The sequence below is a fragment of the Canis lupus genome, chromosome 4, assembly GCF_003254725.2.
Source record: "Canis lupus dingo isolate Sandy chromosome 4, ASM325472v2, whole genome shotgun sequence".
In the NCBI taxonomy this organism is placed as follows: domain Eukaryota; kingdom Metazoa; phylum Chordata; class Mammalia; order Carnivora; family Canidae; genus Canis; species Canis lupus.
The window spans coordinates 26,962,965-26,978,397 of NC_064246.1; the positions used below are offsets into that span (position 1 = coordinate 26,962,965).

Below are 15,433 nucleotides of genomic sequence, written 5' to 3' on the forward strand. Positions count from 1 at the left end.
TACACAAAAATATACTCACAATGGATTATATATAGACCTAAATGTAAGAGTTAAAACCATAAAACTCTTAGAAGAAAACAGAAGAGTAGGGTCCTCATGACCTTGGGTTAGTAAAGTCTTTTTAACTCTGACACCACAAGTACAAGTAACAAAAGGAAAAATAATGATATTCAATATCACTATTAAGTGAGAGGATAGTAGAAACAATGACCTCTTCCTTAAAGTACATTCTGTAAAAAGAAAAAAAAAAAGGTCTTAATTTCTCTAGGCCTTGTTTTCATCTATATTAGGCCATATTAACTACTTTAACCCAGGAGGAATGCTCTCATTTTGGTTCCATGGGTCTCATGGAAGCTAAGCATCAAAGATTTCATTTTATTTCAGTGTATTACTTTCTATGTCAGAGTCCATATCCACTATGGAATATATTAAAGAAATGGTGCTAAGACCATGGGAAATTTAGATAAGACAGCAGGATAGTGGGTACAATGAAGTATACCTGTTTGTCCTTTATTTTACTTTCAATAACTCCTTTAAGAGTATGGTGTGCCTTTAAATTTAGTGAAGGACCCAAGTATAATTGTAGTTTGAGTCCCAGTATCAGCTGAGACCGTGAAGTTGTGCCAATTTGTACAGCTCAGCAGAGATTAGAGTTAATGTAAAACTTCTGTTTTAAAGACACAAAAGCTGCTCCCACATTAGGGGCATAAATATTCATGATTGTTAGGTCTTCTTGTCCCTCTTCATCTCTTACTACAGCTTTTGGGATAAACTTTATCTGATATAAGGATTGATACCCAGCTTCCTTTTGAGGACCATTTGAATGGTAAATGGTTCTCCACCCTTTCATTTTCAGGCTGAAATAGACACCCTTCTAGTTTTTCTATTGTTGAATTTTTTTAGTAAATTTTGGGTTTATAATGAGGTCAAGTTGTAGACCTCTATTTCATTTCTCCACTGCCCCTCACCTTCTTTTGATGGATATGCTTTTGGGGTTTCTCTCTCTCTCTTGCTCAGATTTATATAAGTTTCTTTTTCCTCCAGAGTCCATTCAATATCACCAATGTTAAGGACCACCTCCCCCCCACTGCCACCACAGCAATTGTTTTATTGTATATAGGGACAGTAGCTTAAGCAGGGTTCATGTTGATAAGCCACATCACTCAATGTGATGGAACATAGAGTCTTTGTGGGTCAATTCAATATCCTCTGATCTTTAAGAAGTGTGAGGGTAAAGCATTCAAGACACATATTTTTTTAAATTGGGGTCTGTGCTATATGGTAAATGAGCATTATTTTCCTATAACTATGATGATCAGGTTTGTTTTTGGTGGCAGAGGCATAGGGAGCAACAACATTTATGGCCTCATAGGGTTCTAGTAAATAATCTGTTTCTAGGAGTACAGACCTCAGCACACCATGAGGTGATTGTTCTTCTTTATATCAGCACCCATTGGGCCTGTATACTTCATAGGTATCAATATTTGTCTTTCCCCTAATTATAGAACATGGTCCATGCCTGATTGAGAGATAGTCAATGGTCTCAGCTATTTTTCTGTTCCTAGCATGAGTCACACGGTTCATGGAAATTGAGATACAAAATGTAATCTGAAGCACAAACATAGATCTGGGCTGAGACATAGGACTTAAGGCTACTTTAAGGAGAACCCCAATTCCCATTCCTGTCTCTAAAAGCCAATATTGAAACTTTGACCTACATTGATTTCTAGATTTTAAATCTATAAGAAAGGCTAAGTGGGACTCAGCAAATACATCTCAAAGTGGTTGGTAGCTAGCAGGCTTCAAAAATGCACACTAGTCAATAGACAGCAAAGCCTGGTAGCAAGCCACAAACAAAAGAAGAAAGTTCTCCAGATGATGGTAGTCATCAGCTAGACCATCCTGCTCACAGGATCAATTATCTTGTGGCTGTTCAGCAGAGGTTAGAATCAACCAACCCTTCCCAAAGTTGAATCCCATTTCAAGACTAATGATACCATACATGCACTAGGAGGGTATGAAGCCATTCATTACTCCTATCATGAGATTTTTCTGCAGAGAGGGAGGCAGGCATTCAAGCTGGTCCATTTGGCTTCTTTGAATGGGCAAATGGCTTTCATTTTCATTGTGGTTAATAGTTGTGCCAGGGAAATGTGGGCCAAGGTTTGCACGACTTGAACTTCCCTTCTGGTGCCAAGGAAAGAAGCATCTGGGCTCTCTTACTAGCTTGCCCAGAGGTGGGGCAAAAGAGAAAGTAGAGGAATGGGGTCTATAAACTTCCAGTGATCAAATATCAAAAATAGAGTAAGATACTTCATCACACCATTACAAATACTGCTGTAACAACCATTCTGGTGCACGCATCTTCCAGGAATCCAAAGAAATAGTCTTTCTAGAAAGCTATAGAGATAAAGCTATTGTTCAAGTACAATAACTGTACTGTCTGTAAAAATTCTCATAAATGGAAAAGTATACATTGTGATGGATCCTTCTGGAATGATTATGTAAATGTTTAATATAAAAGGGTAGGAGTCTAGGAAAATGGAGCTTTCTAATACTTTGCCTGGATACATATATCCCAAGCTACTAACTATGTCCCTCTCGGACTCTGAGAAGTAAGAAATACTATGCTATTGCTGTATCTGTTCCTGTTCTATGAAGCCATCTCACTTAGGACGGAATTTTTACCCACGGTTATTAAGTTGGGTAATTAAAATAATTTTAAAATATGAGACTCTGTGGAAGGGTTTGTTCTTGCAACTCCATAGGCCACCCAGATTTCACAGCATTTCTCTGAATATCTCCTTAAGTTAAATTTCTAGAAGATAAATTGGAAGGCCAATCAGTGTGTCTATCAAAAATTTTTTTTGAATTTTTATTGGTTAACTGTCATTATTTGAGGGCATATTTTGCTTTGAATCATTTCCACTAATCAGGAGTCCAGGTTATTTTTATTTTTATTATTTATTTATTTATTTATTTTCAAATTGGAAAATGTCAAGTACATTTAATTTTTTTAATAAATTTATTTTTTATTGGTGTTCAATTTACCAATATACAGAATAACACCCAGTGCTCATCCCATCAAGTGCCCCCCCCCAGTGCCCGTCACCCATTCACTCCCACCTCCCACCCTCCTCCCCTTCCTCCACCCCTAGTTCGTTTCCTAGAGTTAGGAGTCTTTACGTTCTGTCTCCCTTTCTGATATTTCCCACACATTTCGTCTCCCTTCCCTTATATTCCCTTTCACTATTATTTATATTCCCCAAATGAATGAGAACATATAATGTTTGTCCTTCTCCAATTGACTTACTTCACTCAGCATAATACCCTCCAGTTCCATCCACATTGAAGCAAATGGTGGGTATTTGTCGTTTCTAATGGCTGAGTAATATTCCATTGTATCATAGACCACATCTTCTTTATCCATTCATCTTTCGAGGCTCCTTCCACAGTTTGGCTATTGTGGACATTGCTGCTATAAACATTGGGGTGCAGGTGTCCTGGAGTTTCATTGCATCTGTATCTTTGGGGTAAATCCCCAACAGGGCAATTGCTGGGTGTAGGGCAGGTCTATTTTTAACTCTTTGAGGAACCTCCACACAGTCTTCCAGAGTGGCTGCACTAGTTCACATTCCCACCAACAGTGTAAGAGGGTTCCCTTTTCTCCGCATCCTCTCCAACATTTGTTGTTTCCTGCCTTGTTAATTTGCCCCATTCTCACTGGTGTGAGGTGGTATCTCATTGTGGTTTTGATTTGTATTTCCCTGATGGCAAGTGATGCAGACCATTTTCTCATGTGCATGTTGGCCATGTCTATGTCTTCCTCTGTGAGATTTCTCTTCATGTCTTTTGCCCATTTCATGATTGGATTGTTTGTTTCTTTGGTGTTGAGTTTAATAAGTTCTTTATAGATCTTGGAAACTAGCCCTTTATCTGATATGTCATTTGCAAATATCTTCTCCCATTCTGTAGGTTGTCTTTTAGTTTTGTTGACTGTATCCTTTGCTGTGCAAAAGCTTCTTATCTTGATGAAGTCCCAATAGTTCATTTTTGCTTTTGTTTCTTTTGCCTTCGTGGATGTATCTTGCAAGAAGTTACTGTGGCCAAGTTCAAAAAGGGTGTTGCTTGTGTTCTCCTCTAGGATTTTGATGGAATCTTGTCTCACATTTAAATCTTTCATCCATTTTGAGTTTATCTTTGTGTCTGGTGCAAGAGAGTGGTCTAGTTTCATTCTTCTGCATGTGGATGTCCAATTTTCCCAGCACAATTTATTGAAGAGACTGTCTTTCTTCCAATGGATAGTCTTTCCTCCTCTATTGAATATTAGTTGACCATAAAGTTCAGGGTCCACTTCTGGGTTCTCTATTCTGTTCCATTGATCTATGTGTCTGTTTTTGTGCCAGTGCCACACTGTCTTGATGACCACAGCTTTGTAGTACAACCTGAAATCTGGCATTGTGATGCCCCCAGATATGGTTTTCTTTTTTAAAATTCCCCTGACTATTCGGGGTCTTTTCTGATTCCACACAAATCTTAAAATAATTTGTTCTAACTCTCTGAAGAAAGTCCATGGTATTTTGATAGGGATTGCATTAAACGTGTAAATTGCCCTGGGTAACATTGACATTTTCACAATATTCTGCCAATCCCTGAGCATGGAATATTTTTCCATCTCTTTGTGTCTTCCTCAATGTCTTTCAGAAGTACTGTGTAGTTTTTAGGGTATAGATCCTTTACCTCTTTGGTTAGGTTTATTCTTAGGTATCTTATGCTTTGGGGTGCAATTGTAAATGGGATTGACTCCTTAATTTCTCTTTCTTCAGTCTCATTGTTAGTGTATAGAAATGCCACTGATTTCTGGGCATTGATTTTGTATCCTGCCACGCTACCAAATTGCTGTATGAGTTCTAGCAATCTTGGGGTGGAGGCTTTTGGGTTTTCTATGTAGAGTATCATGTCATCGGCGAAGAGGGAGAGTTTGACTTCTTCTTTGCCAATTTGAATGCCTTTAATGTCTTTTTGTTGTCTGATTGCTGAGGCTAGGACTTCCAGTACTATGTTGCGTAGCAGTGGTGATATGGACATCCCTGTCTTGTTCCTGATCTTAGGGGAAAGGCTCCCAGTGCTTCCCCATTGAGAATGATATTTGCTGTGGGCTTTTCGTAGATGGCTTTTAAGATATTGAGGAATGTTCCCTCTATCCCTACACTCTGAAGAATTTTGATCAGGAATGGATGCTGTATTTTGTAAAATGCTTTCTCTGCATCTAATTAGAGGATCATATGGTTCTTGGTTTTTCTCTTGCTGATATGATGAATCACATTGATTGTTTTACGAGTGTTGAACCAGCCTTGTGTCCCGGGGATAAATCCTACTTGGTCATGGTGAATAATTTTCTTAATGTATTGTTGGATCCTATTGGCTAGTATCTTATTGAGAATTTTTGCATCCATGTTCATCAGGGATATCGGTCTGTAATTCTCCTTTTTGGTGGGGTCTTTGTCTGGTTTTGGAATTAAGGTGATGCTGGCCTCATAGAATGAATTTGGAAGAACTCCATCTCTTTCTATCTTTCCAAACAGCTTTAGTAGAATAGGTATGGTTTCTTCTTTAAACGTTTGATAGAATTCCCCTGGGAAGCCATCTGGCCCTGGACTTTTGTATCTTGGGAAGTTTTTGATGACTGCTTCAATTTCCTCCCTGGTTATTGGCCTGTTCAGGTTTTCTATTTCTTCCTGTTCCAGTTTTGGTAGTTTGTGGCTTTCCATGAATGCATCCATTTCTTCTAGATTGCCTAATTTATTGGCGTATAGCTGTTCATAATATGTTTTTAAAATCGTTTGTATTTCCTTGGTGTTGGTAGTGATATCTCCTTTCTCATTCATGATTTTATTAATTTGAGTCTTCTCTCTCTTCTTTTTAATAAGGCTGGCTAATGGTTTATCTATCTTATTAATTCTTTCAAAGAACCAACTCCTGGTTCTGTTGATCTGTTCCACAGTTCTTCTGATCTCAATTTCATTGAGTTCTGTTCGAATCTTTATTAACTCTCTTCTGCTGGGTATAGGATCTATTTGCTGTTTTTTCTCTAGCTCCTTTATGTGTAAGGTTAGCTTTTGTATTTGAGTTCTTTCCAGTTTTTGAATGGATGCTTGTATTGCGATGTATTTCCCCCTTAGGACTGCTTTTGCTGCATCCCAAAGATTTTGAACAGCTGTATCTTCATTCTCATTAGTTTCCATGTTCTTTTTAATTCTTCCTTAATTTCCTGGTTGACCCTTTCATCTTTTAACAGGACGGTCCTTAACCTCCACGTGTTTGAGGTCCTTCCAAACTTCTTGTTGTGATTTAGTTCTAATTTCAAGTCATTATGGTCTGAGAATATGCAGGGGATGATCCCAATCTTTTGGTATCGGTTCAGACCTGATTTGTGACCCAGTATGTGGTCTATTCTGGAGAAAGTTCCATGTACACTTGAGAAGAATGTGTATTCAGTTGAGTTTGGATGTAAAGTTCTGTAGATATCTGTGAAATCCATCTGGTCCAGTGTATCATTCAAAGCTCTTGTTTCTTTGGAGAGATTGTGCTTAGAAGACCTATCGAGTATAGAAAGAGCTAGATTGAAGTCACCGAGTATAAGTGTATTATTATCTAAGTATTTCTTCACTTTGGTTATTAATTGATTGATATATTTGGCAGCTCCCACATTCGGGGCATACTAGGTTATTTTTAAAATAATGAATGCATATTAGAAATAATGGCAGAGTAGGCACCTTGAAAACCTATCCTCTTTAAGATATCTTATTTCTAGATCATGATTGTTAATACATTTCTGGGTCAGCTAGAAAAAGAAAAATATCACCAAAGTGGGGGAATCAAGTAAAACATTGAGCTGAATCAGTGAAGGAAGCAAGTATTTGCCTCAAATCTCAATACTGGAATTTGGATATAAAGGCCTGGAGGTACCATAATATAGAGGATATGAACCAAAAGCTCCTTTATTAAGTAAGTGTGGATCCTTGAATTTTAATCAAGGGATAACAGGTCTATAGCACAGATCCTTTTGGAAGGAAGGGTCATGAGTTTAGGCTGTTCAGATTTCCACAGGTTAAGGAAAAGCAAATAGTGCATAATCAGAAACCACCAAACATTCCACAAAACCTCACTTTAGAGTAAATGTTAGCAAAGAAAGAGATTAAACCCCCAATGGAACATAAGATACTGGGTTTTGCACAGTCTGATAAAATAAATTTGTATGAAATGATTAAAGAAATAAAGATGGAATAATACAGAAAAAAGCAGTAAGAGACTCTAAAAGTAACTGATTTGAAAACGTTTCATCCAAAACTTTCGGTGTAAAAATGCAACTGTATAGATTTAAAAATCTTCAGTTAGATTAACTGGCTTAGGTCACTGAGGGAAATTATTGGTAAATTACTAGATCTAAAGAACATATACAGAATACAATACAGGAATAACTATGGGAAATCTGAGAAGTCGGATGACATTGAGGTTATATGGGAAGGTTTTCCATTCAGCAAGTCAAAGTTCCAGAGAGAATAGAGGAAAGACAGGAGAGACAGTACTTGAAGAGGTGATAGCTGAGAATTCTTCAAAATGATAAAAGACATGAACCTATGAAGCAGATGGTAGAACAAGCAGGATAAATATTTAAAAGCTATATGTAAACAAAGTTATTAAAACAGCAAAGTATCAGGGCATCTGGGTGGCTCAGTTGATTAAGCATCTGACTCCTGATTTCGGCTCAAGTCATGATCTCAGGGTTGTGAGATCCATTCCCGCATTAGGCTTCACACACACCTTAAGATTCCTTCTCTCTCTCTTCCTCTGCCTCTTCTCACCTTCTCTCTCTCTCTCTCAAGAACAAAACAAGACAAACAACAACTACTACAGAGTACCACCAGAAACAACAGTGTTGGTAAGGATGTAGAGACAAAGGAACACTTACGCACTGTTGATGGGAATGCAAACCGACTGGTGCAGCCACTGTGGAAAACAGTATGGAGTTTCTTCAAAAAGTTAAAAATAGAACTACCCTATGATCAGCGATCACACTACTGGGTATTTATCCAAAGGATACAGAAACACTAATTCAAAGGGATACATGCACCTCGATGCTTATAGCAACATTATTTAGAATAGCCAAGATATGAAGGCAGCCCAAGTATCTATCAATAGATGAATCAATCAAGAAGATGTGCCATATATATACACAAGGGAATATTATTCAGCTATAAGAAAGAATGAAATCTTGCCATTCACAACAACATGAGTGGAGCTAGAAAGCATTATGCTAAGTGAAATAAGTCAGAGAAAGACAAATACCCTATGACTTCACTGGTATGTGAAATTCAAGAAACAAAACAAAGGAGCAAAGGGGAAAAAAGAGACAAATCAGAAAACAGACACTAGACTATAGCGAACAAACTGGTGGTTACCAGAGGGAAGGTGGGTGGGGCAATGAGTGAAATAGGTGATGGAGATTAAGTTTGGCACTTGTCATGATGAGCATTGAGTGATTAAAATAAAAACTTTAAAAAAACAAAAAACCTGAAGGAGCAGCTGGGTGGCTCAGTCAGTTAAGTGTATACCTTCATCTCAGGTCATGATCTCAGGGTCAGGCCTCCTGCTCCTTGGAGAATCTGCTTATCTCTTTCCCTCTGCCCCCACCTCTACCCTGGTCATGCTTGCTCTCTCTCCCTCATCCTCACTTTCTCTCTCTCAAATAAATAAATAGAAATCTTAAAAAAAAAAAAAACAACCCTGCAGAGTACCACAGAGAAAGAGAAGTTTTTATAAATAGCTTAAAAAAAATCTCCTACAAAGAACTAGTCTTTGAGGGCAAAAGGCAAATTTATTAGCCTCAACATGGAAGCCAAGAAACACTGAAATTATATTTTCAGAGTAATGTTAGAAAGTAAATATGAAGAAAAGAAAAAAGAAATAGGAGCCTATGTTAGAAGTGAAACTATCTTTCAAGAATGAGTACAAAATTAAGAAATATTGATATGGACAAAATGGGAAAAACTTGCTACCCATATAGTCAACTACTAGAACTTCTACAGCAAGTATCTGAGTAGACAACAAAACAAAATGATCCCGGAAGGAATGTTTGAAATAATGTAGAGGACTGATGTTAAATGTGGGGAAAAAAGCATACCTTAGAATCGATGTACTCTCATAGCCTCATACCATATAAAACCAAAGCAAGTATTTATATTAGGAAAAGAATAGAAAAATATACATAATAGTTACATGTTTCAAAACACTTCTCTCAATTTGTGATAGGTAAAGCAGACAAAAATAGTAAAGATATAGAAAATTGATATGATTAAGCTGATTTTAGTGGACATATGTAGAACTGTGCACAATTAGAGAATACATATTCTTCTGAAGCATATAGGAAAAAAATGACCACTTTAAAAATTGACCACGTCATAACTTAAAAAGCAAGTTTAACAAATTTCAAAAACATGATGTCATATGCATGTTGTCTGGCTGTAATATAATTTGCATTTTGTTTCAGGTTTTTTTAAAAGCTCTTGAAATGCATTGACAGCCTTCCCACAAAGCTGTGTCAATTTATACTCTTAACCAACAGAATGTGATAAGGTTCCTTTCACTACATGATCACCAACACTAGATATTGTAATTTTTAAAAATAATTAAATACCTATCTTTTTATTTCTTTGATACCATGTGAGGCTGAACATACTCAGTACATTTACTGACTATTTTTATTTTACGTTACAAACAATTATTTTTATTGTTTATCCATTTTCCTATGGAGATGTTAATAATTTTCATTTGATTTGTAAGAAATATTTGCTAAACTTAAGGATAGCAACCCCTTGTCATAGACGATAAAAGGTATTTTTTTGCCTATAATTTGGATTTTATTTTTTTATGGTGTTTTAACATGCAGAGGCATTTAACTTTTCACAGGCTAACTCTGACTTTTCACTTTAGTATTTCTTCCTTTGACTTTATTCATATCCCTAGAGATTGGAGAGCCCCAATCAATTTTTGTCATTGGTATTGTACAGTTAGTTTTGTTTCATTTGACTATTTATCTGGTTAGGATTGCAAATTCATTTTGTCCCTTTAACATTTATTAAACAGCACTTAATTTCCTCACTGATATAAAATGTCAACTGTATCCTAGTCTAAAATCCTTTATGATAGAATCTACTTCTTTGCTTTCTCTTTTGTATCATTAATCTCCTTTCCATTTTTTCCAAGTTCCATGTTGTTTAATTATTGTAGCTTCGTTATTTATGGGGTAATGATCTCATCACCCACCCCATTCTGCTGCTTTTTCTTTTTTCCTCCATGTTGCTAGATACTTTTAAAAAAATGTATAAACATTGTATACATTTTCTTGTATTTAAAACAGTCTCAACTATGCTTTTTTTGATTAACTAAGATGAAGTGCAGAGTCACTTCCTGAAGTAACAAACTACAAACTTAACCAATCCTTTTGATATATTTTTTTTTAATTTTTATTTATTCATGATAGGCACACAGTGAGAGAGAGAGAGGCAGAGACACAGGCAGAGGGAGAAGTAGGCTCCATGCACCGGGAGCCTGACGTGGGATTCGATCCCGGATCTCCAGGATCGCGCCCTGGGCCAAAGGCAGGCGCCAAACCGCTGCGCCACCCAGGGATCCCAATGATATATTATTTTTAATTTCACTTGACCCATAGAAACCTGGGGAGAGCCAAGGTAGGATTCAAAAGTAAGAAATACACTATTGGTTTGGAAAGGAGGATGCAGAGAAGAAATAGTTCCACTCTGATACAACGAAAGTTTTAAAAAAATGTGTCCAATATTATTTATCTGACATTGTTTCTCCAGAGCATCTCATCTACATTAGCCAGACAAGTCTCTTCATTATTCCTGCTTCAGGCCATGCACATTTCAAACTCCCAGCCTTTGCTGAAAATATTCTTTGCCAAAGATATTTTTCTCTCTCATCTTCTCTGTGTATTATGATCTATTTTTTTAAGGGATTTTTTTTTTTTTTTAAGGCTAAACTCTAGCTTCTCGAGCATGGAGCTTTCTTCTAATATTCATAGCCTTTATAATCTCTTACACAGTTTAAACATTTTAGAACTTTTTCTAATTATAAAAGCAATAAGACAAACTCATAGAACATTTGATAAAGAGAGAAGACATATTTCGTATAGCTCTAACTCCCTGTTATGAATTGTATATACGCCATTACATTATTTTTAACATGAGTGCATAGTTGTAACCCTACAGAACTTACAGTCTTGTAGGCTACTTTAGCATAGATTAAAGCTTTTCTGTGTTGTTTCATTGTATTTATTATTACTATTTTAATGGCCACCGGTGTTCTATAGAGTTAGTGTACTATTATTTACTTAATCTTTACTTTACTTTCTGTTCCATATAACAAAAAGCTCTGCAAAAGTAAACCAAGATCTTTGTTGCCTAGTTTTCCTCTCCATGGAGAATTATTTCCTTAGAACAGATATCAAGAATTGGGATGGAGAGAAAGAAAGGTAAGAGCATTTTTAAGCTCCTGATATATGTTATCAGGTGGCTTTCACGCAACAATTTGTGAAAGTTTTGATACCCTAGCAGCTTTGATTTTACTATTGATTATTTAAATGTTTTACCATTGATTATTTAAGACAGGGGGAAAAAAGCATGTTAAACACTTTTGCCCTTAATTCTCTGTGATCATGTGTTAGTTTTAATGTGTTAATTTTGTCTCCCCAAAGAAATTATAAGGTCCTTGCATGAAATTAGAGGCAGTGATTTTTGTTTATTCTTTATGCCTCACAATATTCTTTAAAAAGTAAAGCAGGCATAATTTTCTTCACTATTTGCTCTTCACTGATCAAAACCTTTATAAAATTTCTCTCTGTTCCTCAAATCCAAGTTCAATAATGATAGATGCTATTGGCCAGCAGCAGGTTTTTTCAGTCCTGCCTCCAAAAATAAACTCTTACCCTAACCTTTCCTACAGAAATTATACTTATTTTTGGAAAGAATACTTATTTTTGGAATTTACAGAAATTATACTTATTTTTGGAATCAGCATTATTTGAAATTTTCAGTAAACACGTATTTTGAATTCTTCCAGAACGTCAGACTTATTCTATTCTAGCTCTTATCTAATTAATTCATAAGGTTCAAGCTGTTTAAACACCACCATTTTCAGGGTTTGCCCCATAGAAAGCCAAACAAAGAACATGGCCTTGGTTCTCCCAACACTGAGGCCCTGGGATTCTAGAATGTCCCTTTACTCCAAATTAAAGTAAGAGTCAACTGTGACAAATGTATCCTATTGACAAAAGTTTGCATCTATGCTTGCTCCCCATTTTATCCTGGGTCTAGAATAGTGTGGGGAATCTGATAGATGGTCAATAAGCATTTGTTGAATGGTTGAATGAATGAATCTGTGTGCTTAGGTTGAACTAATCAATCACTCTACAAATATTTACTGAGCTCCTCTGAGGTGTAACGCCAAGTGTCCTTATAACTATGAAAATAGTAGATAAAGTTGGCAGATAGTGGACTTGGCAGGGGGCTGTCTCTAATGACCTTGAGGTCTCATCCAGTCTCTTTTTCTACAATTCATGTGCATTCTTTCTGACACTTCCATGTCACATCCACAAGCCAAATAACACTCCTCAAGCTGCATCTCCATGATGTGTGTTGACCTCACCCATTTCCCCCAAGGGCCTGAAAAGGAGTTGTGTGCTGTGGACTCTTACTTAGTGTTGGTAACTCCTGGGCTGGGAGGAGAAGGGCTCCAGATGGGGGCTTTTGTGGAGGGCTCCCTTTCATTCTTGGTTGTAAGCAGCCTGAGCAGTTATGTTAGGAATGAGTCATTTACAGCCTTCTCCCGAAGTCCTCTTCTGTCGGCTTTCATGGACTTGGTTACCAAAGGTTACCAGCGAGCCTGGTGCCTTTGATTTCTATGGACACTGTAGACCAGAGAAAAGAGTTGTCGCCTTGGGCATCTGCACATTGGCTTTCACACGTCCCACAAATGGGTACCTGCCAGCCCTCTTCCCCAGATGTCATTCTGACCATTGATTTTTTGCCTCTCACGATTACAGTTATTAGCCACAGTGAGGCCAGGACGCTCAGCTCTCCACTTTAATTATTCATCCTCATGAAGAAAAATTTCCCTCGTGTGCTTTCTTCTCCTCCTGCCCCGACCTGAGTGCACGTGGACTCCTTCTTCCTTGTCTTCCCAAGCGCCTTGTGTGTCGAAGGGCCTTTCACCAGGGTGCTCGCTCCGTTTATGCCTTTAATATGCATTTTGTGTTCTGCCAAGGGGGTCAGGGGGGCACGCGGAGAAGCCAGATGGCCTACCTCTTCCCTCAGGAAACAGGCCACTCTTTAGCTGGGCACCTTCCCAGCTCAAGGCCGACTGAGATTCCACTGTTTTGGGAAGGGTTGGTTCAAACACCACCATCCCTGAGTACAAATCCAAGTTCCTGGGGCTATGCACTTTTCTACTCCACGGCCACTCTCTGTGGAGTTTTCTGCCAGAAACGGCATTTTAGGAGATACTAGAACAGGGTTGGGGTAGGAGTGGGGGTGGTGGTTGGAGGGGGAGAGATAGGAAAAAGCGACCTCTTTTATTTATGGCCTTTGCTCAGACACACATTTCTGTTATTTTAATCCAACTGAAATAAGAAACCATAATCCATGGATGAGAAGACAGTGGACAAACTCAGTTAAACCATGAGCACCCGAGGATGTATGATTTCCACCCCCCTCACCCCCACCCCATCCCCAGCTTTTAATGTCTCTTCCCTGCTGCTGTTTCCCCGACTTCAACTTTTGAAAAGCCAAGCAGTTTAACTGGCCAGGCCCAGGGAACTTATTTGTATGCAGCACAAATTTCAGAATCTGTTCTCAGCCTGTGCCGAGTGAAAAATGGCCTGCATCTTCTTGATAGCCCATGTGGTTGTAAAGAATAAATGGCTAATGAATTACAGATGAACATTGACGCAAATTAATCTTCCCGCTGTCCCTGGGTTATATGGCAGCCATTTAAAAGTTTAATCAATACACTAAAGTTGAAAACATGCAGGCACTGCAGTTGTTTGGATGTAATAAACATCAGAGGGAACCGGGAGGTTTGCACTCAGTCCATGTATCATAATGACAGCTATTTATGTTTAATGGACTAAATATTTTTTATTGGAAGGGAGCAAATGTCAGCTTAACTTTGTGAGCCCTGCATTCAACTTTCCTTTGAGGTTGGTGAAAGACGGCTGACGTGTCATTGGAAATGAAATGTTAAGGGGGACGTGGGGGGAGAGCACAAGGGAGACAAAGCGAGGATCAGGAGTCGTTGGGAGACGTGATGCAGCGCTAACATTCCGCAGCAATTCATTAACGAAAACGTAAACTCTGATATTTCTAATGTTGCTGTAAAATGGTTTACTAGGAACAACTTTAATGGTTATTAGGGAAAACAAGTGCCCAGATCTGCCAGATATCCCGTCCGGTACAGGCTTTTGTTTGAAAACTCCTTACCAGGTCATATTTGCTGGAGATTTATAATTAGTCCTTTTTCTTAATGTGAGAAGTGGGGGAGAACCGGCATGACGACTCTCAGCCCTTGTGTTCCATAGATCTTTCCATTTGAATGGTGTCCAACGACTCTAAATAACTATGTGCTCTCTTTTGGAATACTTATATCTTAATTACTTTTCAAGTCGATATTGTGTAGCCCTGCTGAGTCGGGTAGGACCACATTGGTGAAAAGGGAATGGCCTTTGCCAGCAGTGGTGCCATCTCACTGGACAGAAACAGGCCGAAATAAAAGGAGAGAAATAGCTTTGTCTGAGCAACAACAACAAAAATATATGCACAGTTCAGCTTTGCATTTTCTTTTTTTTTTCCTCCAAAAATAAAGCAAAGTATGCTATCCCTGTGGAGCATGGGATCTTGGAAAACAGCATCCCCTTTACTAAAATAATTAGAAACGTTTTACACAATGGAAGAGCATGTTTTTAATACCCTTTTGCAACCAGTTGTCTCAGGTTCTCTTCTGTGTCTGAGCCTCTGAGAAGTCCTCACATTTAATGCCAGAGTGTTGAAGAAAACAGTTGAATACCTATTGAGGTAGGGGCTGTACCAGGATGAGGAAAGGGGGCCAGGGTAGGATGTTTAGCTATCTAGTATTTGGACCTGTAAAAATATAGAATAACATCTGTGTATACATTAAATTTGTTTTGAATGACAAGAATTTGTATTCTGATTGGGTCTGAGATTCAGAAGAAATCACCCTACGTTAGTTCAACCAAACTCGTGGTTCTCTGGTCCTTTGTCTTCCCTTAAGCAAAATGAAGCAAAATGGGGGAGACACCTTTTGTTCTAAAGTCCAAAGGTTACTGTCTACTAACTGT

The 15,433-nt window shown here is 38.0% G+C and overlaps 1 protein-coding gene across 4 annotated transcripts in view; it reads left to right on the plus strand.

Annotated features, from left to right (window-relative positions):
* Positions 1-15,433, plus strand: part of LRMDA (leucine rich melanocyte differentiation associated) — a 1,023,935-nt gene that overhangs the window by 974,639 nt on the left and 33,863 nt on the right. For 2 of the 4 annotated variants that reach the window (XR_007410032.1, XR_007410033.1), the window contains one exon: positions 11,453-11,554. The exons of the other annotated variants lie outside the window; for them this stretch is intronic. The gene's annotated coding sequence lies outside the window, so the exon portion shown is untranslated. The remainder of the gene's footprint in view (positions 1-11,452; positions 11,555-15,433) is intronic. 4 annotated transcript variants of the gene reach the window in all.